The following is a 27,775-nucleotide window of genomic DNA, read 5'->3' on the forward strand; positions in this document are numbered from 1 at the left end:
TGATGCTTTTCCAATCACGTTCCTTCCTGGTTATGGCTTCTCTATTTCAAAGCAACTGAACTCTTAACCTACCTAAACTAACATTGTTGAAAACAACTGACCTGAAGGTAGCTTAAGAGTCTTGGTCTTCCTGTAAATTGCCTTTGTAGAAGCCACAGAGCCTGTGGTCAATTGGCTACTTGTTGACCTGTGCCTTCTTCCCACTGAAGGGATGCTTATGCAAACATTCCTTATTAAAAAAACCCTAAACACCAACAATCTGAAAATCTCTTCTCTCTTGCAAAGGATGAACTTGTTCTTCCAAGACACAAGATTAATCTGATTGCTTTAAACTCGCCTGGCTTTACCTGGGTACGTAAATGAGACATCTTAACTGCTACAGCCACATGCGTCAGCTCACCAGACACAAAGCAGTGCTAAAAACCGGCCTGCAACTCTTGCATATCTTTCACTCTTATTCTTTCAGCCTTGATGATGTTTTCTTGGTTAGTCAACTTTAAATCTATCTACTGTATATACAGTACTATTTAAAAACAGCACTCAAGTGAACAAGATAAACATGTGCCCCACTGAGTTGCTAAACAAGAGATAATAAATTTGCATCCCTGTGAATTTACTACTACCATGTAGCTGCCTTCAATGTACAGAACAATACAAAACCAGCAGCTGTGCCAAGTAAGTGAGAGGCCTTGTGCAGAAAAAGGCCAGCACTCTACAGGCACAAACAGAGCTATGCAAGGAAGAAACTCAGCAATCACTGAAAACAGGGCCTGCTAGACATTAAATGCGTATATTGAGGACAAAGAGAGAATTTTTCATGAGAACAGAAAAGCTCTTGCACTTGGTATACATGGGGAGAAGACTCACGGTTACAAGGAAAGAGGGCAGCTCTCAATTTGCATTCACTGCAGAAGTAAAATGTGAACAGCGTGAAGGGGAAGGAGCACAAGAGCTTTGCCAAAGGTTCCAGGAAAGATTCAGAGAATCCTTGTGGCAGAGGAACCCAGCACTGTGCAGAAGAGTGAAAACATCCCAGGAACATGAGAAAGTCGTGTTTCAAGCAGCCAGAAACAAAAACACCTCCAGGGTTTTGAATGGCAAATTCAGCCAGAGCCTTTCTAACAACACATCCCAAAGAACAGAGTAGGATTTGTGCTCTACCATCCTTCTGCATTTTTCCACCCCTGCACCACCTTCCCTCTGGTGACCCTCCAGACAACAGCCCAGCTTTTCTCCACATCCTGCCATGCTGGCCTGCACCTGGGCAAGGGCTGCCACAGTGCTCTGGATGCAGAGGTGGGACTCACTGCCAGCCACCATCAAGGAGAGCTACCAAGGGCAGAGCTTGGCTGTCTCTTTCCCCTCAATGACGGCAACAGCTCACAGCTCTCACCTCCCCTGCCTGTTGAATTTAACAACAACAACAACAACAACAAATTAATTGTAGGAATTTAATTGTCTTTGAGACTTTTACTTCCTGCAGGATTTGGTGGGAATTAGCCAAGACACTGTTATGGGAGGGGGGTGGGAAATGGCGATGGACAATTAGACAGGCATCATCACCACCACACACACCTCATGTCCTTGGAATCCAGACTAAAAGCACCCAGGCTCTGGAGCAGAAATATTCATGAAAACATTTCATAATGCTTTACCAAGGAGTAATATCAGTATCATTATCTGCATTTTATGGCTGCACCACTGACTGGCCATGACATGCCTCAAGTCGCCCATCAGATTAACAGTTCTTTCTGGCTCTGCCACTGTGTCTCCTGACTGCAAGTGCCTTACCAGTGGAGTCATCCCAAACCACAGGCTGCACAGCAGGAAAGGGCTCTAGGAGTTAATATACTGGTATCAAAACACCAGCTATTCCCTTTGCAGACAGGCCAGAGAGGAAAAAATTATAAAGACGTGATAAAAACCACGAAATTCAATTCTCTGTCCAAAAGGCAAGACCTGCCTCTTACAGGTTTGGTGCACTTGAATTGCAGATGCATTTAATGAAAAGGTAGCACAAGACAAAATTGACTGTGTGATTGCTTAAATTAAGAACAAAGCAGAATCCCAAAGGAGACTGTGCAAGAGAGAAGGTAGGATCTGGAACTCCAGCTTTCTGATCAGGTGTCTTCTCAAACTCCTGGGGGCCCCACTCTTAAAAAATCCATAATGTTTCCTCTGCTCTTCAAATTCAGCCATGCTTAGCACTAGTAAACCAAACCTTACCAAAGCCAAATTTTTACCATTTTCCTTTGTTCCCTTTGCATGTAAAAGGATAAAGTAATTAGTACTTGCTCAAAAATAATTTCAATGATTCCTTATTTATTTTTAAAATTTCCCTTATCTTATCCCTTAGGTTTCAAATTCATGTCAGAATTAATTCTTACCAAGGGAAGAATGTTCCTATCATTATAAGATGAATTTAAAAAAAATTAGAAAATAAGTAGATAGGAATTATTGAATTTACTTTTTACTCCAAGAAGTGATATGAAAGTGCAGCACTAACTGTTGGTTTCTTTCTCTAATTGCATATCCTTCTCTGTATCTCCTCCTTTCTCACTGTTTTCAGGTAAAGAGCAAGGATACAATTTCTTCCCTATTCCACCGTAAAACTGAAGTCAAGTAATGCCCAGCAAGTCTTGACCTCTGCCATCAGTCTCCTACCTGCTGTCATCCTGTCTGACATCTGTGGGCTGGAAATGCCTCAAACTGTATTCCATAAACTGTCCCACACTGCTGCTATGACTAGTCTTAAGAATGATGGTCCTCACAGGCAATTGCATTTCTAGTGACAACCACTGCCTGAGATGAAAGTTTTTGCAGTGCTTGTTCTGAGTTGCTGCATTGCTACCACTGCAAATTATTGCATATTAATGCAATGTCAAAACAAGTACCATGTTGTGATGTCAGGACACAGCCTTGCCCTCATTTTGTGACCTCCTCTCTTGAGGTATCAAATTCTACTTCCTGGACCACCTTTGAACTGGATTAAATAAATCAAGTGAAAGGATGCTGTCAGAAAGGAAAGACTTAAGAACACAGTTGTTTGATACATGGGAACGTTTCCCCAAATTAGGGCTTCTCTCACTCTACTAACATGTCCATATCCATTCTGATCAGGCAGGTAGACTGGGTCAGAGCCACATGTAGCATCTTCAAGGGTCACATATTGTTTAGATAAGGCAGTGGTCTGACTAAGAGCCATGAGAAAGCCTCCTACAGTCTCTGTTCCAGTAAGATGGTTTACAGACAAACAATCATCAATCTGCAACTCCTCATCCCCCACATCATCTTTGCCAAAACAGAAATGGAAAGTACAAAAAAAAACCCCATAGAACCAAGAAGAGATGCTTAAATATGACAAATCTTTTCTAAACCAAATCACTTGGGTTTTCCAGCACAATACAGGCACTGAGACTGAACCCCACCTGAGCGCAATTTCAGTTTCAGCTACACTAATACTGTACCAGCTTTGCACAATCACAATCAAATAGTTTGTTGTGCTCTTTGCAACATTTTGAAGTCCTGAAGGAACACGTAAATAGAAATGCTTTCATTGAGCTTAAGTGCACTGTCATAAGCCTTAAAATGCCAATCATAATTCAATTAAGGACCACTTATCCTACTTCCAATTGCTGTCCCAAAGAAGCAATCAGGAGAGCTTTTACATGTTACCTTTAGCACTGGTCTCATCAGACAACAGGCTTTGTGTTGGCGTGGTGGTTTCCCTCTTTGACCAAGGATAAACACCATTCCCTACTGCTTCAAGGTTCCAGCCCTCATAGGCCAGACAGCCTTAAAAGCATGCACAGGTTAACAAGCAGTCTCAGGGCTCAAGCTTGTAAGAGAAAAACAGCTGCTTCAGGTCTACAATGGGGCCCATGGGGTGCAAACACTGGGATTCGTCCCCTGCCTCTAGTAGTCCAGTGCTCTTTCTCCTGTTGCTCCCCACTGTCCATTTCAGTGAATAAAACTCTTCCTGCTCTTTCAAACCATTTTTAGGCATTTAATTGGTGCAGATCTGGAAGGAAAATGAAAACTGCCAGTCCCAACCTGACCAAGGAGCAACATTAAATCTGGAATTTTGATTGAGCTGTCCTGTTACGATGCTCCTGGCAAGATCTTACTAGGCAGCTCGACTAAAACCAGTAACTAAGTCATGATTTAAAATTGGTGAAATACCTGCACTGCAGTGAAAAATTATGAACTTACTGTTTTCATGTGTGGTTTGTACAAAACAGACTTCCTCTAGAAAATGCCGAGTACAGCTCATTCTGAATCTACTCTGTCTTCTGCATGCGCCAGGGCTTCAGAGCCAGCACACATCCATTTCCAGGAACAAAACACATCCTTCTAGTACTAGACACACTGAGCCAGCGTTTACACACTGATCTGCTAATAAGGAGACCTGGGAATTCCAGAACACGAGATTTATATTTATTGCTATTTTACATTGCCACAGAATGTGCCAAGTTTGGGCACTTTAAATGATGAGGGCTGCTATTGCACATTCCCTTATCAGTCTTTTGCACAACTGCGTTACTGAAGCATCCTGATAAGAATGTCTAAAATGTCTGCTATGTTTTAAAACAGCAAACTCTTCCTTTTCAGTTCTGACCCAGCCATTTCAGTCAACAAAGCTCCTTCTACTCTTTCAAAACACTTTCTATTCACTTAATGGATGTGATTATACTGACTGTCTTAGAAACTGCAGCTTCCCAAAATAATACAGCACAGCTATTTATTCGTAGCTTGATATTTTGAGGGCTACTATTTCACGAAATGGAATGAAACATGAACATCCGTCTTTTGACAAGATCTAAGCATCACACTTCAGAACATCATACACAGAACATTAACGCACCTTTTAAACGAAGAAAATCAGGAAACTGTGCAACTAAAAGGACCAACTTGCCAAACCCAGCATATGTTTTTGCACTTGCTTTTCCATTCCCAGGCTCACTCAGATCAATATATATATATAGATAGGCATGCGTGTATGTGTGTATACATACACATTCGTTCTCAACTGCATCTCCCAGGAAAGTGTCAGTCAGAGGAAGAACAGTCAGGGAGTAAAAAGCCACTTCTACTATAATGAGCGAAAACAGTTTTATTTGTTGGCATTTTGGGGTTGTCAAGAGGTCTTTTTTGATTGTTTCTTCTAAAACCGGTCTTTTGTAAGCTTACTCAATGTCTTTGAAAAAATATTTGATAGCAAACTTAGCTGGAATTGAATGTTAAAATACCAAATTATGCAAGTCACCCATCCCTGCACTCATTTCATTCTACAAAAACCCCACCTGGGAAGGAAGAAGGGAGAGCTGGAGTGGGAAAAGAACAGCTAATTAGCAAGGTTTCATGATCTAATTCAATATGCCAGCCCATTTTTCGGCCAGTCCGGCACACGCAAATAGGATAAAAAGCAGAAAGTCCAACCTCTTCATACTTTTATTCCTCAGTTTCACCATTTCTGGTTGTCTGGCTTGGTACTTCTGTCCCCCTCGGGGCTCCAGGGCACCACCTCCAGAACCAGGAAAGTCATTCACGTGCAACAGAACAAACAGGACCGAAGACACCCAGCAGGATGTGTTTTTCTGAGAGCAAGGAGGCTACAGGCTATGAGCTGTTCAAGATCTTTCCTACCACTTAGTACCATCACTGCAGTCCCAGCAAGCCACCCAGGGCTGAGTGACGCCTGACAGCATGTACAGTAAAACTGCAGGCAATACCTGTGCTGGCTGCACAGCCACTGGCACACACTCGTGGGTTTGTGCCGAGCGGGCTCAGGCATTGAGAGGCTACACTGCAGGGCAAGGCTGTACAGACACACTTGCTTGACTCTCACCAGGGTCAGGCAGCACTCTGCTCAGTCTAATTAGCATAATCAGAGAAGATGTAAGGAGAGAAGCAGGGCTAATTAGCCAGAGCAAAGCACCTTGTCAGCTTGGGAATCTCTACACAGGGCTCAGATGCACAAATAGATGTACCCATCGTGACTGAGCCTTTCTTACTCCCTGCAGTCAGCAGGTATTTCATTATGCCCAAGAACTACTTACTGCTGAAGCCACGTGTCTTGTCATGTGAGAGCAGAATGGGGTGATTCCTGAGTTCTTAATGCTGCTTTTTTGAAGCAAAGAACTGCAGGGATCTTATATATCAATGTATGATGCTTTCTCCCATGGCATGTGCTCAGACAGACACTCAACAGTCTTCCTCTGCATGATCTTTTTTGAGAGAAGAGGATAAGAGGATCCTCTTATGGTTGCTGAGTATTTGTTTATTTCTATTTCCTTGTATAGCATTCAAGGTAGTTGAAAAGGAGAGGAAGAACACAATGCTGAGAATAGTTTCACTACTTCAATGTACCTTCCCCATCTCAAAATACTCTCCAGATGGAAAGAGTTTATTTGGAAGTAGGCAAGCAGAAGGCTGACTGAAGAAAAGTGATAATTACATTAGAATAATAACAACAAGAAAACCCGGAGCTAATGAAGCCTGACAGCTTCATTTAATTTAAGAAGAGACTTCACCCTATAATGAAGACTTATAAAGCTCTACAGCTCACTCACTCTTTCTACAGATGCCATCAGGAGCAACAGAACTGCTCACTAAGCCAAATCACTTCAGCTGAACTGGTTTGACTGGTCAATGATAACAAGAAGGAAGTGCTTGTACTTATATCTCCTTGACTGCTCTGCAGGCTATCCCTCAGGTTGAATAAAGATAGTTATACGAACATTTTAATGGTTCGGGTAAAAGTAAAAAGGATCCTGGTAATTTGCACTATGGAATTAACAGACATGTCTTAACTCAGAAATATCTTACAAGGACCTTCCCATTTCAAAAGGCAGCAGTACATGACTGATGACAAAGAGACATTATTTTTTCTCTTTTCCCTATAAGAAGCTGATTCTTTCACAAAGTCACTTGCAGAGCACAGCTTTACAAAAGCACAAACAAAAAATACTCCTTTCAAAAAATGTAAAATAGGCGCAAAACATTTTAACTGTGAATATGAAAAGTGTCAGCTCCTCCAGTGCTCTTCCTGCTGCTCTACCGAGTATCAAACTCCCTTTTACTTCACCAGAAGTTCATGCTACCTGAAGTTTCTTTTTGTCAGCTATTTGCATCAGAAATGATAAATCAAGCTGCTGAGAAGACAAGTTTTGTCTGCCAGAGAGACAAATTCCTGTGAGCTGAAGGCTTAAAGCACAATTTGCCCACTGCCTCCATTAAGGACACTTCTGCTGCAAGGAATCTCCATAGCTCTGTTCACAAATGTACCCCGGTCCGGGAAGCCAACCCACATGTTGCCCAGCTTCTTTCAACTGACACAGCTTTTGTAATGCTTTAGCAGGATTTACTGCAGTCCAAACGCTGGAAGTGAGACAAAGGGAATTTATAAATCACCACCCCAATTCTGACTGAAGGTTGCCTGGCATAGAAAACCACAAATAATGTTCCTCCCCTCATCTAATGCAGCCCTCACTCCCCAAACAGATTTCTTCTATTACTAGTGCAATAACTTGGTAGGAAGTTGCACTACTGCAATAAACTTTATTTGCCATAGTGGGGAGGGTTTTTCTTTCATTTAAAAAGCTGCCAGGAAAACTCTTTGGAAATAAATAAAAAAAAAGTATCTCCGGTTTCCTTAGTCTGTCTCTAGTTCTGATACCTCAACAGGAAAAGAAGCTAAAGGCAATCCTGTCAAGTTGCTTATCTTCCTCTTGAACTTTGTGGCATCAGGTGCCTCTGAAACATTCATCAGTGTGATGCTTGAAACAGCAAAGCTGATTAACAACAAGAAACATAAAACTCACTGAGAAGGAACACTGATAGCATCAATACAGCCAGTTTGAATAAAAGTATCTGATACTCCTTCCCAAAATATGCATCCAGGGTCAACATGCCCAGGAGACTGCAAACAAACCTAAAATAAATATGAATGAACAAGTTGTTCAGAATAATACTTTGCTACAAAGGGCTCATGATTCCTCTTAACTAACCTACCACTATCAGCAGCCTTTCCTTTTGAATGTGCACTCCAAACAGAAAATGGAAAAAAACCTCCTCTGTAGGAGAGCTTAATTTATATTCTCTTCTTGCCGCTGCTGCTGCCACAAACATTATCAGCTTTGAGAGAAGCATTGGCAGGTTATGATATACTGTTAGGGTCATCATGGGCACAGCAAACCAGCTCACCAGTGATGCTAAGTATCGCAGCAGCACAAGAAAGCAGCAGGGAAACACAAGAAGTGTAAGAAAAGTGGAAAAAATATTCTCACAGGCATGAGATACCTGTGTTTCAATCAGCTTCACACCAGACACAACCTACAAATAGTAGGGCAGCTTTCACTCCATGCTATAAACCTGTGAAGGCTGGGCTTGGTTCCCAGTGCTTCTTCTCGGTTTCACTGGACGTCTCTTGGACCAAGCAGTGCTGCCAGCAAAGACCAGACATTTCTCCAGTTGGAACCACCAAGTTAAAAATAAGCAACCATAAGCTACAATGCTGAACTACAAGAGATGCTTTTTGTGGTTTCATGCACCACCACTGGTATTGTAATCATTAACAAAGGCATTATTCACCTGCCTGCCTTGCTGCGTTTACTCGCTCCAATGCACTGTGCACTAGGACCGCCTGGACTTCTCTAATGCCAAATCATGAAACAAAGCTGACAGCAAAAAGCTGGGGCAGCAGTTAAAGTGACTGCCAAAGAGAAATCTGTTTGCTCAGGCAAAAGCTGTTCTCAGTCCAAACATGGGAGTCATAATCTTACAGCCATTTGCTTGGAAGACAATGAAGGGAAGGCAGAACAGACTGGGAAACTACAGCTTGCCACCATAGAGAAGAGAACAATCTTTGTGCCCAGATTTCTTTGCTCTGCAGGGTAAGTTTTACAAAGCTGACAACCAGTAGCAACATGTAGTGGGCCCAGGCATCATGCCTGCCTATCCAAGACTTGGATTTTAGCCCTTGAGAAATTACACCTTCTCACTTCTCTGGAACCTATACTGGCCGAGAGGAAAGCAAGACAGTAATGAATGACCTAACTAAAAGTTATTTTAATACATGGACTGCATACCATAAGCCATAAACTTAGGTGTGCAAGGAGAACTGGAAGAAGACGTGGAAAAGAAAAACATCATGTATTGACAGGAACACCATAGCCACAGATGACGAAAGACAACCAGTTGAGGCTTCAACAACAGCAAAGTCACCTATTGGAGTGGTAGGGGCTGGCACACTGAATGGAAAGAATGGGTCCAGCAGATAAGCCCTGGAGACAGGAGAGGAAGCTCAGCAGTTCAGTCTGGAAAAGATAGTGGGGAAAAGACAACTTAGGAAATCATGAGTTGAGGAGCCAGCCAGCAGGAATGCAGACAAGAGAAAGGTAAATCCAAGGAAGCTGCACAGATATGAATAAAAAGGCATTTGGTCCTGAGGAGCACTGGTGGCTTACAGCTTCATCGCTGCATGTCCTTCTGCAGAACTTGAAGCCACCCTGGCCACCTCTCTGCTGGGTGGCAGGTGCAAGCAGGCACAGCCCAGCTCTTGCCTGCTGTTCCTTAGGTGTCCACACACTGACCCCACCAACAAAACAGCCCAGCTGCTGCCAGCTCCCAAGGCCAGTTTGCCACCCATGCAGTCTGAGGACGGTGGTGGCTTCAAGGCCAGGAGAGGGGGTGAGCTGGCCTGATGAGCAGAAACACCTACCACCACCCACTTTACATTTGCACAGACACACTTGCCCTGCAGGATTTCTGCAACATCCATTTTAATCCAATGTTCAACAGCTAAAGTAAACTGAAGGCCCAGAGTTATGGCCAGAAACTTTTTTTGGAAGCCCCACGAGAGACTCAAACTGTTTCAGCTTCCTTTCCCAAATGATAGCCTTGAGCTGTTCTTGCCTGGCTGCCGGAAGCCCGTGACGTGAAATAAAAGCCAGGAAATACGACTTTCTGAATAAACATTTATTTGGTGAGAAATACTTCTCATTTTTTGGCAGAGAAGTGGAAGAAACCTGAAGCCCTATGTATAGCATGCCTGCAGAGAGCAATTTCTATTTAAAGGGAAGCTGCAGCTGTCTGTAGCTCTTAATGAAGAATAATGCCTAGGAATAAATTACTGCTGTTTCTGAGAGACATTTCTCAGATTAACATGATTCTTCCCTTTTTCCCTCTCACTATAAATACCGAGTGGCATGTACTGGGCTGTTGTTTGGAAGAATGGACCCATGCAGCTCTGCTCTTTTCTCAGCAGCCTGGTAACTTCCATAAAAAAACATGAATTGATTTAGCATACAGATACCAAAGTGACACAAAAGCAAAGACATCCAGAAACTTTAAGACTGCATGTGTCAAAGCTTCCCATCGCTCTTCCAAGGTGTGTACAGCTCAGAACAGAAACCAGGCATCACTTCCAACCTGGCGTTGAGGCTCCAGGCGTGGGAGATGGCCGCTCACAGAAACCTGCTGCAAAAGGCTCGCTAACATTCAATTTCCATCCTTGCACAAGCCTCTTCCCTGAGGGCTGCCGCAGCAGCAGGACAGGCAGGCAGAGAAGGTGATGCTCTGGGGAGAGGGTGTGCCTGGGCTGCAGCCAGCCTGGCCAGGCTGCTCAGGAAGCAGCACTGACATCAGCTACAGGAGCTGTTGCTCCCAGACCCGTCACAGCTCCACGTGCCAGGAAAAACAGCCGGCAGCCAGAGGGGGAGTACATGGGAGATAGGACCCAGGGTAAAGGAAGCAAGGAGGGCCAAGGAACAGAGAAAGAAGGCAGCAGCTCAAAAATGGAATGGAACTGGGGCTAAGCCATGTGCGACTGCAGTCCCCCAGGACCCTCTCCGGAGTCAGCCCTTACAGCAGCAGGTTCCCACTGAAGGCAGGGCATAGAAAGCCTGTCTGGGCTAGAAATGGGGATGTTTACTATCCTACCATCTGCAGTTTGCCCAAAATAACAGTTATAGATATGAGATCAACTAAACACGTTTCTGTTATTGACACATACTGGATTTAGCGATTTATTTTCCATTTCCCACAAACCGTGCCAGAGGTTCTCACATAAGCACAGAAAAAAAAAAAGAATGTGAAGAAATGCCTGCGAGTGAGGAACATGAAGAGTTTATTCCTTGCTCCTGTTAGAATGTGTTTGTGCTTGTGTGGCTAGCACTCCAAAAAAGCTGTGGCATATGTTTTCAGGATGGAAAAAAACCCCTCAGGATACCTACATCCTACCAGAAAGTTATAAAACTGTATGCTGGAATACACAAGGCACCCTCCAGCAAGAGCAAAGGAGCCTTGTCTTGCTTCATTCTTACCCTTGCTAAAATAAACGTTCCTCCTTAATGAACCCTCCTGACAGCCCTTTTTTTCTCCCCAGAAGTGGAATATGGACTTGATTTGTACAAGCACTGCTATTCCAGAAATGCATTTCATCCAAATGAAGAGAGCAGGGAAAAGGAAGCAAGAAATTTGTACTGTTTAGTAAACAGGCAGTTTCTAGGTGGATGCAAGACACTGGTCCCAATTTACTGCACCCCTCCCTCGTCACACTCCCCTTCCTCTGAAATTTGCCTGGGTGGCAGGAGGAGGCAGCAGAAAGGGAAGAAAACAGCTACTGCTTGCAGTGGGAAAGGTTTGATCGTTTTCCTCACATCTTAACATGACAACACTCTGCACACAGGGAAGAGAGAGAAATATTTTTCAGTAAAATCACTGTATGCCAGGATTTCCTTTCAGGAGAAACACTGTACCTCCTCACCTTTGGTATTCTTGTCTCCCTAAGAGGTTAAAGGAAAGAGGAGAGGAGGAGCCTGGCTGACTGCCTCCTTCTTGCAGCAGTGCCCTCCAAGCAGAAGCCAGGTGACAAAATACACTCTCAAGAAACTGCTAAAAAGCTCTCCATCACCTACAAATGATTCCTCAAAAGGAACCAGTCCTGGATGCTAGGGTAAGAGGCATTCTCAAGAACACTTTCTCCCATCCATACCTGGTGAGAAGAGTGCTGCTTTTTCTGCACAAACCCAGGCCTCCTGAGTGTAATTCAGGGTTTTGGCACCACAATAGCAGAACATCACACTGTTCTTAAAGTGGGCTGATTTTAAATCGTTTAGGACAGGGCAGAATGTAAGGATCACAATGACAGCATCTTCAACAGATATTCTGCCCCCTGTAATGGCTGATGATTGCCTCCTTCAGTTTATCTGGCTCATCTGGAACACCTTACAGGACCCAGGGAATGCTCTTCTTCACGTGAGGTGATGCTGCTGTTGCAGTCAGTGGAGGTGATTGCAACATCTTGAATGAACATGTCCTGTTATCCCAACAGCTCTGCATGCTGGGACGGTTTTGGGTTTTTTTTGGTTTTTTGTTTTTTTAAGGCTGTCCTCTCCTGCTCTAGGATGCCAGCATGCAAAGTAAGCTCTTGTGGTCTTTCGAAGTGTGGGAATAAGCTGATACAGCCACGTCTGCTTGGATACATAGACAGTGAGAAGCTCCAGGTCTCTGAGGTCTCTTAATGAGCCACTAACTTGGCAGCTTAGTGGTAACTAGTAAGTAACAATTCCAAATGTCAGTTTTGTTAACTATTTCACTGTAGATCAAAGCAGGAGGGAAAGGCAAGAGATGGCAAAAAATTTTCAGTGTCCTCTCTAATATTTATTTTGCATCTGGTTCTTGGGAAGGCAGCACTGCTTAGACTCTGTCTGAATCTGCTTCCCGAAGCCTGAACCCAAAGGGAAAAGCAGCGCAAAGGAGGGCATCCAACTCTGAAGGAGCTAGAAGGCATGCCAGGAAATATATTTATTTACTACATTCATGGAAAGTGCACAAACTAGTTTGCTCAAACCAGAAGAATCTGCAGCTTGTTTTATCATGACTAATATCTTGAAGGACCACTGTACACTTTGGACATAAGAATTTAAATACTAACCTGCCTAACTTGGAAATCCCCATAGTTCTTTCTTAAGAGAAAAATAAGGATTATTCTAAAACCTGGCAGGCAGAGAACTCTTGTTTTCCTCTTTTTGTGAGAATGTTTACATTTGATCTGCATGTTTGCCCATTTCAACCCAGAAAAGCAGTGGGCTTCATAAGAAAAACAATGAACATAAAAATATTTATGCCTTCTCTTTAGCCATCCCTCATGGGAACAGTTTCTTTTATTAATACCACAACTGAATCAAGGTCTCAGTTGACTGACTGTGTTTCCCTCTGGAAGGTGTGCTACTCCGACTCCTATGAACACAAACGCCTTAGAGGAGCATTTGTATTGGAAATACTCTATCTAATATAACAAACTGACCAACAGGAGTTTGGAGTACCAGGCAGAAATAACCACATTTGCATTCCTATAATTTGAAAGTGGTCAAATAATTTCAACCATTGTATAAGCATGTATAAAACTCCTGAACCTAACCTGTAGACTCATGAACTGTTATCCATACTATTTCTCACTCTTGTTAGGCTACAGAGTCACATGGCCTTCCAATGCAGGCTCACATATTTAACTAAAAAGCAATAGCAATATGACAAATAACTGTAGCAGTCCAAGGAAAAGAAACCCACCATCTTTTCTTAGATAACACTAGTCTGCCCTTAAACCCATTAAAAGAAAGAAAAAAAAGTAAGAGGGAGAGAAATTCAAGCCTATCTTTGCAGCTCAACCCAAACACACCTGCCTTTGGTGCTCAGTGCATCACAGGGAAGAGACCAAACACGACAGGGCAGATACCACCTCCCAAAAGACATAATTGGAAGTACTTGTTATCACTGCTAGGAACTCACAGCATTCACTATGTTCTTCTTCAGGGAATTCTGGATTATCCTTTAGCATGAAGATTTTTCAGAAGCTGCTGGATTGTTCACAGGTCCTCACTGGCTTTCCTCTTTCAAATAAAGTAAGGTAGAGCTGTAAAACAAAAGCAAAACCAAATAAGAAAGGAAAGCAAGGAATAAAAAGAGGAAAATCCATAGAACTGTTTAACAAATGAACAATTGACTCCTACATCTCCTTGAAGCAAATGCGTTTTTAATGAGCTCCCAAGATGGAGATTCCAGTATGGAGTGAGTTTATGGCAAACACTGATCTAGGATAGGAAGAGTAATTTGCCCCGTACATATTATTAGAAAAAATTAAACCCCAGTTCAGAATTGCTGAAGCAGATACATAATTAAAATAATTCTTAGATACTTCTGCTGCTGTAACAAGAGAAAGAAAAAACTACTTGGAGCTGCTGTTTAGAAAAGTGTCTGCAAACAAAGTCCACAATGTACAGAGAGATCCACACAGGAAGATTTTTGTCCTCGACGAACTCCTCTAAGGGAAGGTAAACACCTATCTATTTCCATGGTTATCTGCAATATTGTAACAGAGGAGTACTGAAACCAAAAATACACACACTCACTCTTGCTGTTCCTCAGTAGGAAGTATTTTTCATAATTGAGATTTTTAATATTATGGTTCTTTCATTAATTTTTTTGACAAAATTTCTTTGTGGACCAATTCTTTATTTCTTTTTACCTACTATACAAGGTATCAGACTCTCCTCAGCCTTTTTACTGGGGTCTGAGGAAACTGCTGGGCTTCATTTTTATGTGAACCCCACATAGAATGCTTAAAATAGAGCGTATATTTCCACCTGCGCCAAATTGAACATTTTTTCCTTGAGCCAGGTTCCCACAGTCTTCTTGTGCTTCCTAAATTCTTAGTTTCATTTTGTGCCACAAACTTTTCCTATCTCCTTAATTTAAGGCTCCTCAGACATTTCACGTCTAATTTCAGGATTTGTGCACATGGATCCCATCCTATCAGCCTTATGGTGGAATCCATGTCCTCGAACCCATAACATGTGCAGGACAAAAGTCTACGCCTTAGACAGTGCAAACTCTCTTCACTTGTTGGAGGAAACGAGGCAATCTAGAAAATTATTCATTTGACCTATCTTAAGCATCTGCTTTAGGACAGAATGAATCACTCTAGAAAGGTCTGGTTCTCTCCATAAAGTGAGTCTAGACACTGAGCTCAGATTAGATGGCTACAGATGAATGCAGATGAATCTCACACTATGTGAAGGCAGGAAACAAGTCAGACAGATGGACAAGTGCAGTTCATGGGTGAAGAGCAGAGGGAAGGCAATGCAATGATAAAAAAAGTTGCTATTCAAAAAAAGTTTACACCTACGACAGTTTGTTTCAGTTGAACATACAAAGCAACAACAATAAAACCTTCCAAAGGCCAAAGCAGTATCTGCCCAGCTGATCCAGCTTTGGTTTAAGACTACTCCTGGGTTTACTGGCTAAGGCTAAGCCCTCATAGGGCAGTGTCTGTAAACCAGCATCCAGCTGGTTGGGACTTGGGCAGGCACCTGGCAATGATGATGGTGGTGACCACTAGTCTCAAGGTACATGCGTCTTTGTTCTCTCCCTGACGGACTGTAGCAAAGCAAGATACCTATTACAAAGATCTCCCCAGTTTAAGACACAGTAGTTTCTTAAGAACTACAACTCCTGTGTAACAGAGGCACCACTACATCAAGAGCCTTCATCTGAAGGACCCAAGCCCTGACTACACTTCCAGGACTTTAGTCAACAGCTTCTCTCCTCTGCTGAAGTGGGACTCTGCTACTTATCTGGCAGAGAAACACACCATCAGACATAGTCTCACAAGATTTTTAACTTTAGAAAGCAGACCAAAGAGAGAAAAATAATGCAGACATATTTAAAAAAAAAAAAACAACCTTGAAACCTTGCTGAAACACAAACCAATTTATTTTCAAGCCATTTATTTTTCTTTAAATTATGTGAAACTCACTAGTAAAAAACTCCACTTGTGCTCAAAATACTCAAAACATTTTGTTTCTAAGTGTTAAAAGAAAACATTTCAGCATTTGCAAGTTATTTATGAGGGTTTTTCCCCCAATAATTTGGCAACCCTAAAAGTTGCAATTTTTAATCTTTACTTCTTGTCATTCAGCATTCAAGGGAACCTGCAAATGGCATCCAAATGACTATGAGAAAATATTTAACATTTCCAGCAAAAATAGATGTCTTCCAATTATTTTTAGTAAGAGCAGGGAAGTTTACTTCTTGCAAACTCCTGCTTGGATAGACTCCTGTGAGCCTCCCTGGAGAGTCAGCTGTGCATAACCCTGGGCTGACACCCACCACACTCAGTAACTAAGTCCTTCCACTAACTTCAACAAGTGGGATCAGGATTTTGATTCTGTTTGAGTTAAATAAGGCTATGATTGCCCAAACCAGGGCTTTGATCACTGAATCAGGAGAGAGGCCACTTGCTAAGCTATGCAGGGATCTTGCTGTCAGCCTGGAATGTGTCTTGCAGACCCCTGCCAGCACAGGGACAGAGGACAGGCCACAAGCAGCACCTGTGCAACACAGTGCAGTGGTGGCACTCCAGGGCAGATACCTTCTCCCCGGAAAGATGGGAGATCTTTCATGGGAAAGATGACACGAAGCAAGGTAGCCTACACCTAAGGCAAAAAAAGGGGCAAGAGACCTTGTATTTACCACAGGGCCTTTGTACCATGCACACAGCCAGTTACTGTGGAGCAGATGATGCACTATAAATTCACAAGCTAGTTTAATTTGCTACAACTTGCTCGCTTGACCTTACCCATAGGCACGTTACCCATAGGCACTTCACTCTGCCTGCAAATGCTCCCAGGCACTCTTATGCTTAAGATTTAAAGACAACATAGCACAAAATTCAGAATGCACAGACAGATACTGCGTCTTGAAGCCCAACTCTCACCTGAAGAACAGAGGACTCAGTCCTTAACTGGGACAATCTTTCTGCTCTGCAGATCTGATGGGCTATGATGACATGCTCTTCGTGGAACATGTAAAACAGTCATAACTTGAAGGGAGCAGCAGAGAAAGATGGTTTGCAGTACAATTAGGTCTTAACCAGACTTTGCGACTGAAGTTTCAACATGATCAACAAATCATTACCACATACATGGTTACCGATCACATTGCTGCTATCAATGGGAAGTGTTACCAAGGAAGCTGCTTTCCATGGTCCCATAGCACTATGGTTACTCAAATACCACAGCATAGCCCTGTCTTTGAGAGCTAAAAAGGACACTGTGCTGACAGATTAGAAGTGTAATTGAGACATGAATAGATCTCAAATCAAAGAACATGGAAGTACTTCTTGGGAGTATTTAGAGACTAAAATTGGACCCCAGGGCAATCAACAAATAAGGACTGTACTACAAGTGAGCAACTGCAAATTGGCAACACCTGAAAACCAAAAGTTGGCTACATGCAACATCCTGTACTTATTCCAAGAAAAGGTCACGCTCTCCCATCTTGCTTTGAAGATCAGGCAGTGAGAGATTACCATTTTACTAGTCCTTTCCTGCAGGTTTTTAATTGTCATCCCTTGCCCTCTTGCATGATATAATTTGGTTTCCCTAATTCACAAATCAGCATAAGCTAATAAAACTGTTAAAGAGACGGCAGCCTTGCGTCCAAGTTGTTCCATTGTTCACTATTATCCCACAACTAATCCTTCAACTCAAATAAAACCATAATTCATTTCCTGCTTTATTCTCTCTCTACATGAAATAGTTTTAGACAGGTTCAATCCTGCCTCACCGCAAATGGGAAAGGCGAGGTTTTATCTTCCTGGAGCGTGCGTGATTTCAATTACCTAATGTGTGTATCATCTATCACGTCAGGAAAAAACTTCTAAATTATTTTCAACAGGTTTAGCTGACTTTACACAAGGAGAAAAGATTCTAATGGAAATAAAAAAAAAACAAAACCAAAAAACCCAAACAAGAAAAAACCCCAAAACCACAAGCCAAACAAGAATTTACTGTCTTTTAGAGTTCAAGTTAATAAAAGCTTCTCTACACCAGCCATGCCAAAATTTGCCCATCTGAAAATCTTCTGACATTTTGTCTAGTGTACAAAGGCTGCTGCTGATGTTCTGCTAGTATAAAAATTACTTAAATCCTAGTTATGCCTACTTTTATGCTATGGTCAAGCAATGTCACCCTAGGACAACAGAAGTTTACTATGCATAAAACAGGTGGCATCCCTGATTTCTGTTTGGCATCCATTCCTCATCTGAAGCTTGATCCTTTAAATGACATGGCTTTGTCATGTAAACAAACATTTCCCATGGCTTTCCATGCGGTCCACGGTGAAATGCCCAACTTCACAAGGTGTTACACCCACTTTGTCCAGGGTGAATAACTGTATCTGGGTGCATGAGAGCAGTAAAACAAGTTGTCAGCACTTTGCATATCCTGCAGGTCCTAAACCAGAAAAACAGCATGCAGATCATGCGGCTCAGACAAGGAAGCAATCCATCTGCCCCCCAATTTGTAGCAGAGGACCTATGTTGCCTTCCCCAGCTCGGTGAACATGAGGCATCCCAGCCCAGCACATCTTTCCTGTGAGTGCATTTCCAACGTGAGTACTCATCCAAAGGGAAAATGCAGGATGGGAACATCTATCTGCGAACAGTAGAGAGACAGGACCAGCACATGAGGCTGAAAGGGCAAGGCTGCAGCTCACACCCTCCAGTGCAGGAGCCACTACTGAAGATGGCCACTGATTGTGCACAACTAATGTTAGCTGTGAGTCATCTAGAAATTCCTGTCGCTAGATTTAATCTAAAGACCATTATTCATCATTGCTTCACCCACAGCAGGTATTTTTCACTACTTAAGGCTCAGGTAAACAAACAGACTGAGAGTTTTCAGACCTACTCACTGGACTCATCTGCCCTTCCAAACCTTTTCATCTGCAAACCACGGAAGCAACTTTGCTCTTGAAGCCAGCTCCACTGCTCTTGTTATCCATTCCCTAACCTCAACAACAACGGGAAAACAGACACAGGTTCATCACTGCTGTCGTACTCACGAAAAAATGCAGAACAGCTCAAACTCACATTCTCCATTTACATGATGCCTAATAACAGTACAAACACAAATCTGACTAGGATCTAAGAGACATCACTTTTACACAAATAACAGCCATCACAACCATACTCCTTATTTGTATTCCACTAATACCCAGTTTTTCCAAAAAGACTTGAGGTTAGACTGTGCTTAGCCTTGTGCTTCTCTTAGTGAGCTTAGTTTCTAAGTTCCATGTGATCTTCCCTCAGAAAGAGTGGAGCATAAGGTATTAAAATATTAAGTCAAGAGGTGGGCTATGGGTGCAACACACAATGCCACCAGGTGAAAAGAAAACTAAGAGGAGCTTGTCCACATTGTTTTCTCTAAGCAGCAACAGTACAGACCCCTAAGAAGAAAAATACCTTATAAATACCTCCTATCTGATGCCAGTGATATACTTTTTAATAAAAATCCATCACCTTATTCACATCAGCACCCCCTATTTGCCACTGTTTCATGGCTATCAAAGCAGGAATACTGGTAGGGAGGGGGGGGAATTTCAACACAGATCTACATTTCTCCTAGGATGCCAACTTTCTTCATTCTCATACAGAGATTTAAAGTAAAAACAACTCTATTGCCTGTGTGTTTGTAACACAGTCATTTCTACAGGTCTTCTGAGCAGAAAAGATTGAGAAAAGAATGCAAATGGTCCATAATAATTCAGGCTGCAAGCCAGCAATGCTGAACAGATATAAGCAATAAAAATAACTACTCTGGATGCTTCTGCTATATGACATAAATATTTCTCTTTTACTTTTATGGAAGCTATTATGCAAAAAATGCAGCTCAGCCCTGAGTGGAGACAATGAGCCTCCTGCGTATTTGAAGAACTGCAGCACCCTATTAACTTGCTACAGATGAGAACAAGCTCAAGGGCCTTCATTACAAGTACAGACACCTGTCATACAATGGCCACAGCTCTCCTGCAAAGATGGTGTTGAAGGGGGAATCCAAATGCTGTAAGTCGCAAACAGTAGCGGCACCAAAAGCAATGGCAGAGATTCTGTTTAATTGCAGTACTTTAAGTAGCCAGAGACAAAACCTCCTGAAGAAAACTGTTAATGCTACAACCCAAAGAACCAGAGAAGAGGCTTGATCTCTGGTGGCAGCAGTAATTCCAGCAGATGCCCACGGTACCAACTCCCTGGTGCCAGTAAGATTTGAGTTTGGGCCATGGCCTTTGCCTCACTGGGTTCAGCCACAGGTGCCCACAGCTATTCATCTGCAACTTACACAAAGTTTTCAGGAAGCAGCTTCCCCATCACCTCTACCTGTGCAGAATGCTGGGTTGAGGGGGACCCGAATTACACCAGTTGCCAGGCTGGGGGGGACACACACGGGCGCAGGCACAAACAACGCCACCACGTGAGCTTCGCTTCCTTAGGAAGTCAGCCCAGAACGCACCCTTAACCTTCTTCCCGCTTGCAGTGCTGCCACATCTTCTGCACTGCTGATGCAATGTGAAACACAAAGCTGGAAAACAAAGGCACTATTGACTAACTTTTTTGCAGGATTAAGATGACTATGCTGGCTTACAACAAAGATTTCAACGATTTCAACACTGAGCACAAAGCAACAGGAACATGGTTTGGCAGTAATTCCACAGATTACCTGTTGAAACATTAATGACAAATGTCTTTTGATGTGGGCTGCTTTATGTGGTGCAAAAGGCAGCGCTGTAATTATGCATTTCCTTTCTGTGAATCTAGTATTTAACAGTAAAGCATCACTGGGGGGGTGTGTGCACGTGTATGTTTGTGCATGTGTGTGTGCATGTGTTTATGTGTGTGTGAGACAGGAAATACTCCACAGCTGAGCCTGCAATTTACCAGGGTGGCTGCACGTAGTAAACCTGCAACAGGGGAGCCTTTTCATTCATCCTGCACCAAGCAGAGGGCTAAAACAATTGCCACGCTTAAGACAAATGTCAGTGTGAGTCATACCAGCCGGAGCGCAAACATGTTTGCTGTCGGGTGAGTCAGAATATCACATCCTGAATTCACAAATCTTCCTATAAATAATAATTTCCGAAATTGTTGCATTTCTTTAATACAATGCAATTTTAAGTATGATGCCAAATCCATAAAGGCTTTCCTGACTACAAAGAAAATGTTTTTTCTCCTCTTCCCTTTTGCTTAACTGCATGTATCTACCTACAGGAGTATGCTGTCTACAGTACCTGAAATGGTAATTGCCTTGATTCACACTTAGGAAAATGCAAGCAGGGCTCAAAAAAAGTCCAAACGAGAGATAGGCCCCCAGCCCCTAAAAAACAAACAAACAAACAAACAAAACCAACCAAAAAAACCAAATACAAGCAGCAGGACCTTTCACTTACTGTATATGCTTCCTACATTTTTTTTGATGCTGTAATTCTGACAAGCTTTAGCATGTTCAGCATTCAGAGAAAAGGAACGTCACGCTGTCATGAAACACAGAGCAGCTGAGAAAAGGGGTGAGAAATACTGGAGAAGTGGTGAGAGAGGTCAGGGCAGCATGGTGCATGTGAGCAAGGAGGGACTGTGCCTGCACTGTGGTCGACAGCTGAAGCACCCACAGCTGAAGCACCGTCCTTGCTTCAGGGAGCACTCAGCCTTAGTACAGCGTGCAGAGATCATTCCTCCCCACGAATACGAACATACCTGGTAATGAAATTAATGCACTGTAATAATTGGCAATGATTATCCATGACTGCCTCTAATTCAGGAAAGTATCTGAATCAGAAGTTATGCAAGTACCTTTTGAAATAGGGCTGAAATCAAGGATATGACCAAATTTATGCAGGAGAGTGCTGATAAAGATGTCTGTCATCTCTGTGAGCAAGGGGGGGAAAAAGTGGCTTGTGTAAGGTTGTGTGGGGGGGGGGTGTTTCAAACTTGATTTTCAGTTGGGAATTTATTCTCATCTTATATGAAAGGGAATTCACACACATACAAATCTCACATCAAATCAAGACAGTCTTGCTTTCTTCTAATTGTTTTGTGGAATAACCACTCAGAAGTTCATTTCTGTTATCTTTCTCAGGCAAAATAAAAGTCCTTTTTAGAAAAATTTTATTGCTAAAACAATGAAATCCTCCTGGGAATGACTTCGTTATGGAAATCAAGTGACAGTTTCTTTTATCTAGCCAAGCAGCAAGTCTGCATTTATAAAAGGCATTCTATGCACGAAGTACAGTGAGTAGGAGGACATGAAAATGCTATTTTTAAAGCAGATTTCAGCGTTCCTCCCATACAGATTTCCTGGAATAATAACAGCAACAAAAATAATGATAATTAATAATGCCAAAAAAGGAGTATCATCTTAAAGGTGAGTGGCATGTGAGAAAGCAAAATGTAGTTAAGGACTTGTAGGATTTAGGGACAAATGTAAGCTTCTCTCAAATAAACTGGCATTGTGCCATGAATTTCACAGGATTTGAGACTTGCCCCCTAAATTTCATACTGCAACTTTTTTTTCAAAAAAGGCAATAAATTAACATTATGTTTAGCATATGCTACATGTCTACCATTTGTTTTCTTGCAGCAATTGTTATTTTCAGAAACACCACTAAATGAGAAGTTAACTGTGGAGCTGATGCTATCACTGTGTTTGGGTAAGTGACCATGGCAGCTTTTAGCACTGGGGAAGAAAGGGAAAAAAACCTGAAAAAATCCAGGGCTAAACAATGTTTTCATATGCAACAAGAACAAGGGTACAATGCAGACTTTGACCCAAAGCTTAAAAGAAGACACTGGAAAGATCCTTTCCTGCTTTGCTGACCTCTGGACCTGTCTCTCAGGACTCTCACAGAGAAAAGACATTGAATTAACAAATACGGAGAAAGCGTGGGTCAAATCCTTCCTCTCTACCAGGAATACGCTGTCTCCAGTACACCTGGAGTGCAATTTTCTGAGGGCAGAACTTATCCCAGATTACCAGAAGACTGTTATTCAATTGTGCTATCATCTACCAGTGGTAATTAGAACAAGCGTCTGCATTTCGCACCTAATAAAAAGGAAGAGAGTGAGCAGGCAGTAACAAAATCCCTGGGACGCCGAGGTGCAACGTGAAACCCACTGGAGCGCTGGCACTTAAGAGTAACCCCACTGCTAGGAAGCCCCAATTTCCCACGAAATTAGAGCAAGGCAGAGAAATCACACACGCTGTCTGTCCCTCTCTTACACTCGGCGGCTCTAACACAGACACACGTTGTAGTCTGGCACTGATTCATGTTTTGAACTTGGGAGCATCCCCCAACACATGCACACAACCCCCTGCTCATCCCCTGGCTCATGCTGCTGCCGTGAGGTACCAACCACGTCCAAGTAATTTTCATCCATGTTTTTAATCCAGTGCAAAACCCTCAACAGCAGTAGCATGGAACGTGGAGGAACCAGCAGCCTTGGCATGTTACTAACCCAGTGAAAAATTTGCCACCTAACTAATCAGGTATGGTCTGTTTCTGAAAGATATTATTTAAGGACCATTCAGGGCATTTTTGGAGGCACTTCCACTCTCTCATTCTCCTACAAGACAAATTTTTATGTCATTAACCTTTAGTTGCCTTTTAAACAGTAAAATGTAAGTCTATTAAACCACAGAGTTCCAATTTGATATTTTGAGCACCTTCATCTGCTTAACGGGAAATGTACAGTGGTAAGAAATGAAAAAGAATAGGTATGACTGGAATAAGTTAGCGCCGTTTTCCTTCTTTGTCCATTGCTTGCTGCCAAACATGGTTGCTGCTGGTCACTTGCCTCGCTCACTGCCACCAAGTGCTCAGCTGGGCACAGTCACCAATACTTAACCCTCAATAAAATTAAATCGCAATAATGCTTTGCACTCATTTAGGGTTTTACGTACCACAAACACTGTAAAAAAAAATTAACTGTAACTCTCTAACACCCCTGCAAGGTAAATTGAGTATTGTTATTCATACCTTATGCAAAAGAGAATTTCACTGGAGATGGGATAATTGACCTGCCCAAAGCTATGCAACACAGGTGTTCCTGTTTCCTGGTTCTCTCTATGCCAACAGACCAGTTGCACCCTTTCCTGAAACTCAGAGTTAGAGTTCTGCCTTCATTTCTGCCTCTTTCTGCTGCTGAATGAAAGCAGGGAGCAGGTCTCTGTACCCAGCAGTATGAGTGGTACATGGGTGCTGTGAGAGTGGTTCCTGGCTGCATTGCCTGTGGTGGGACCAGCATCAAAAGACTTGCAGCACTCCTTTTTCTACCTTCCTGTGGTAAGCAAGGATTAGCTGCAGAAAATTATTTGATCTATACTTGGTCTATAATAATGTACTAATAATTTGGTAACAGGAATGTTAAAAGCCTTTTTCACAAAAGACTACCAAGTTTTAGCTTCCCTGGATATCTTCTAGTACTGCAAGGAGGACAGTAGAGGACTCAGCAGTGTACCACACACTGCTCCTCATACTTCCCTTCCCCCCTCTCTTCCCCTAAACAGCAAAAAAGGGTACAGGTTTCATCCCAGATAAATGATGGCAGGGCAGGAGCAGTGCCCACTGCCAGCTCCTGTGGGCTGCAGCCACCCCTGCCAACTGTCACATGGCAGAAAATTCCACACTGGGCTTGCCTGCAGCCAGCACTGGCGTATTGGATTGACCTGAACTGTTAAACCACCTCTTTGAGGTGAAAACCCTCATACGTCACAGGCTGGACAACAGATTAATGTAGTCAGAGATCCTGTTACAACACCAGTTGTTCCTCCTGCACCATGACCAACAGCCACAGTGTAGGTGGGACCCAACCACGCTTACTACATTAGGAATTAAAGGAGTTTTACCTGTAAAAGATCTGTACTCTCATGCACAGTGATACAATTAAAGCAGAAACGTTAACTACTAGCCCTGTGGATGCAATTATCCTAGTTAAAAAGAGGGCTTTTACTGGCAAAGCTCATCCCTGTTCACACACCAAGTAAGCCCTGCCTTTCATCAAAGCAGTTAAGACTGGAAAAGCACTTGAACACACTGATCAGCTCCCGAGCTAGGACAAGGCTTAAGTAGAGGGGTTTATCTCTCACAACTTCTCACTTTTAACCATGTTTGGTTGGGTCAGGGCCAACTTGGTGTAACCAGATCCTGAGCCCGAGCTGCAGGTTTTGACTGCCCTGAAACTGTAGCTCAAGCCAAAGCCTCTTTAGCTATCACACCTAAGAGCACTGCCATGCCTGCAGATCAGTAGATGAGCTCCATAGTTTAAGTGGATTAGGTGTGCTGAACAACTCTGCTACATCCAGTTCTCCTACCCAGTGCGCGAGCTTCCGTGAGCAGTGATCTTTTATACAGCTGATCCAGGAGGTTTTGCTGCAGAGGACAGAGCTGGGTTAAGGAGAAGCTTATGCTGTCTCCAGGCTATAGGAGAAAGACAAGCATGGAGGTTGGGCTCGGTGGGCACCCCAAAGAGCTCAGTGAGCCAGCAGTGTTCTTGAAGATCACCCCCTCCCACACCCTCTCTGGCACCAGAGTTTGAGGTTGGCTTCCCCCTACAGTGTGTGACTAGGGTGAAAAATATAAGCCTAACACGCCACACATCACTTTGCCATGACTTCTTATGCAAAATCCTCAGCAGTGGCTCACAACAGAGCAGTGCATATACCACCACAGTTAGGAGGATGCCCTCCTTATACCACTTTAGTCTGGGAGGAACAGCCGCTGCTGTGTTTTAGCAGCTACAAACCTCAGTTCCAGTAAACCTCACAATTTCCCAGCTACACCAGATCCTTCTCTCAGCCACTCCTCCCAAAGGCAGCAGGCAGAAGTGCCGCTAACATAGCATAATCAGTGTGAAGTTGTAACAGTGTGGGGGAATGTGGCAATTCATGGAAAATGTCTTAGACCAAAAGGCAATTAGCAGCGAGTCTAAATGCAGCAGCAGAAGGGAGTGGTTTCCTAACAAAACAAGCCTTGTTAAAAAAAAAAAAAAAAAAAAAAAAAGAAAAAAAGAAAAAAACCAAACCACCCTAACACTTGCTTTCCTCAAAAAACCAGCATTCTCAGGAGATTGAAAGCATGTGGAAAAAAATACCTCTGTGAAGCTTTCTGTAAAGATTATTCTTTACAGACACATTTGGCAGCCCTTTCTGCTCTGTCTCCTAATGCTATTGAGTATAACTATGTTAAGTCAATAAGCAAAGCCAGTCAACATGGGTTTTTTTAGGTTTTCTAGGCCAAGAGAGGAAGCAGAGCGATAGGAAAGTTTTCAGAAGTGGGAGTTGTGCCTGCCTTGCTTCTAATTGCAGTGAAACTGTCAACCTCTGCATTGTGTTTCAAGACTTTACGCTTCAAAATCATTCCCTCTGTGCTTTGAATTGCTATACTTTTAAGCTAACTACTTCTAAAAGTGCTGTTTAAGAAATGACATCTTCAACTACATTTAACATTGAGAATAAATCTAAATTTGCAAAGTCTCATTGGGTCCCTGCAAAAGTGCAGGTTTTTTATTGTATGTGACAGCCAATCTCTTAGAAAGTATCTGTGCAGAAATTTAGTTTAAAATTCTTCATATCAAGACATTTAAGAGAAAATGGGGGGGTTGCTATAAGTTAAGAATAATTATGTTCTTTTTACCTTAGATAAAAGAATCACCAACATTCAAGCAGCAAACAGCATAAAAACCAATTAATAACCTTACAACCTGAAATCCGACCTACGTGGAGGCATGTGTTAATCATATTTCAGAATGATCTCCAAACACACGTGGCTAAAACAACTGAACTAGGTTGACTTGCTTTCTTCCTTGTAAACCACCAAAAGTGAAAGCAGGTCCAGATTTCACAGACAGTGAGAATTATGGGCACTAACTGCTTGTGGAAGGATGTTCTCTGCCTCTGATTACTAAACTCTGGGAATCACCCCATCAGTGCCAGAATGCTAAATTCATAGATAAGCCAATGTGCTAAATTTCTCTTCAGTGTCCAAACTCAATTCTGTAAGGAGACAGATACCTGCCAAACTGCAGGGAGTTGAGGGAGCCTTGCACTTTCCAAGTGCCCCTGCACACATTTGAATACCAGGGTAATTAGGAGGCCATGCTCCTTTCATGCTGTCATGAAACACAGAATATTTATGTTGCTTCAGCTTTAATGATTTTAAAATACGGACTATCATTTCAGTAGAGTAAAAGCAGATTCAGTAATGCTCAGGTATATTTACACTGTTGCTCAGTGTGGAAAAACTAATTCAGGGTAAAGGTTTACTGCTAAATACTTGGGGAGACAGAGAATAGGCGAGTAAGCAGCTCAGAACGTGCAGGCTCAGACTCAGCTCAGTCAGGAGCTGTTTTCTACCCAGTGTGACAGTGCCCAGCATAAGGAAACCCCAAGAATGACTCCAGTTCCCAAGTAATACTTCACCAAGCAGAAAATAATACTGTACCTTGTGGGGCTGAACAACTTTGAAGTATTATCTCGAGGTCTGCCAAAGCTGCTCCAGATGCCAGGTTTCAATTTAAGCCCATCTATTTTTCATATCCTTCTCCCAGACTGCCATCTCACTGGTTTAAAGGAGGACGGCACAGTACTTAACCCTGAGAAAAAAAGTTCCTACTGTTGCTCAGGAATGACTTCCCTCCATAGCATTAGGAAATCACACTGATCACCTTGCAAGGAAGTCCCACCCCACTCTTTGCTCACCACATGATGGACGCTTGGCTGGGCCAAGCTGAGGTGCTACAAACAAGCTCCCGCATCGGCACTGGTTATTTCTGCACTTGGGAAGGAGGGATATGTGGCCTTCCCTCTGCACTCTACTCATTACCATTTCTCCATGCATGGATTTGATTTCTCCTCATGTCTTCCCAAACTAACAAAAAAACCCCTTA

At 42.7% G+C, this 27,775-nt stretch overlaps 1 protein-coding gene across 6 annotated transcripts in view; it reads right to left on the bottom strand.

The window, feature by feature from the left end:
* Nucleotides 1–27,775, bottom strand: part of ATXN1 (ataxin 1) — a 222,227-nt gene that overhangs the window by 78,582 nt on the left and 115,870 nt on the right. For all 6 annotated transcript variants that reach the window (XM_082291366.1, XM_082291363.1, XM_082291365.1 and 3 more), the window contains one exon: nt 13,792–13,915. The gene's annotated coding sequence lies outside the window, so the exon portion shown is untranslated. The remainder of the gene's footprint in view (nt 1–13,791; nt 13,916–27,775) is intronic.

This window comes from Coloeus monedula, assembly GCF_965178545.1.
Source record: "Coloeus monedula genome assembly, chromosome: 1".
NCBI classification, from domain to species: Eukaryota; Metazoa; Chordata; class Aves; order Passeriformes; family Corvidae; genus Coloeus; species Coloeus monedula.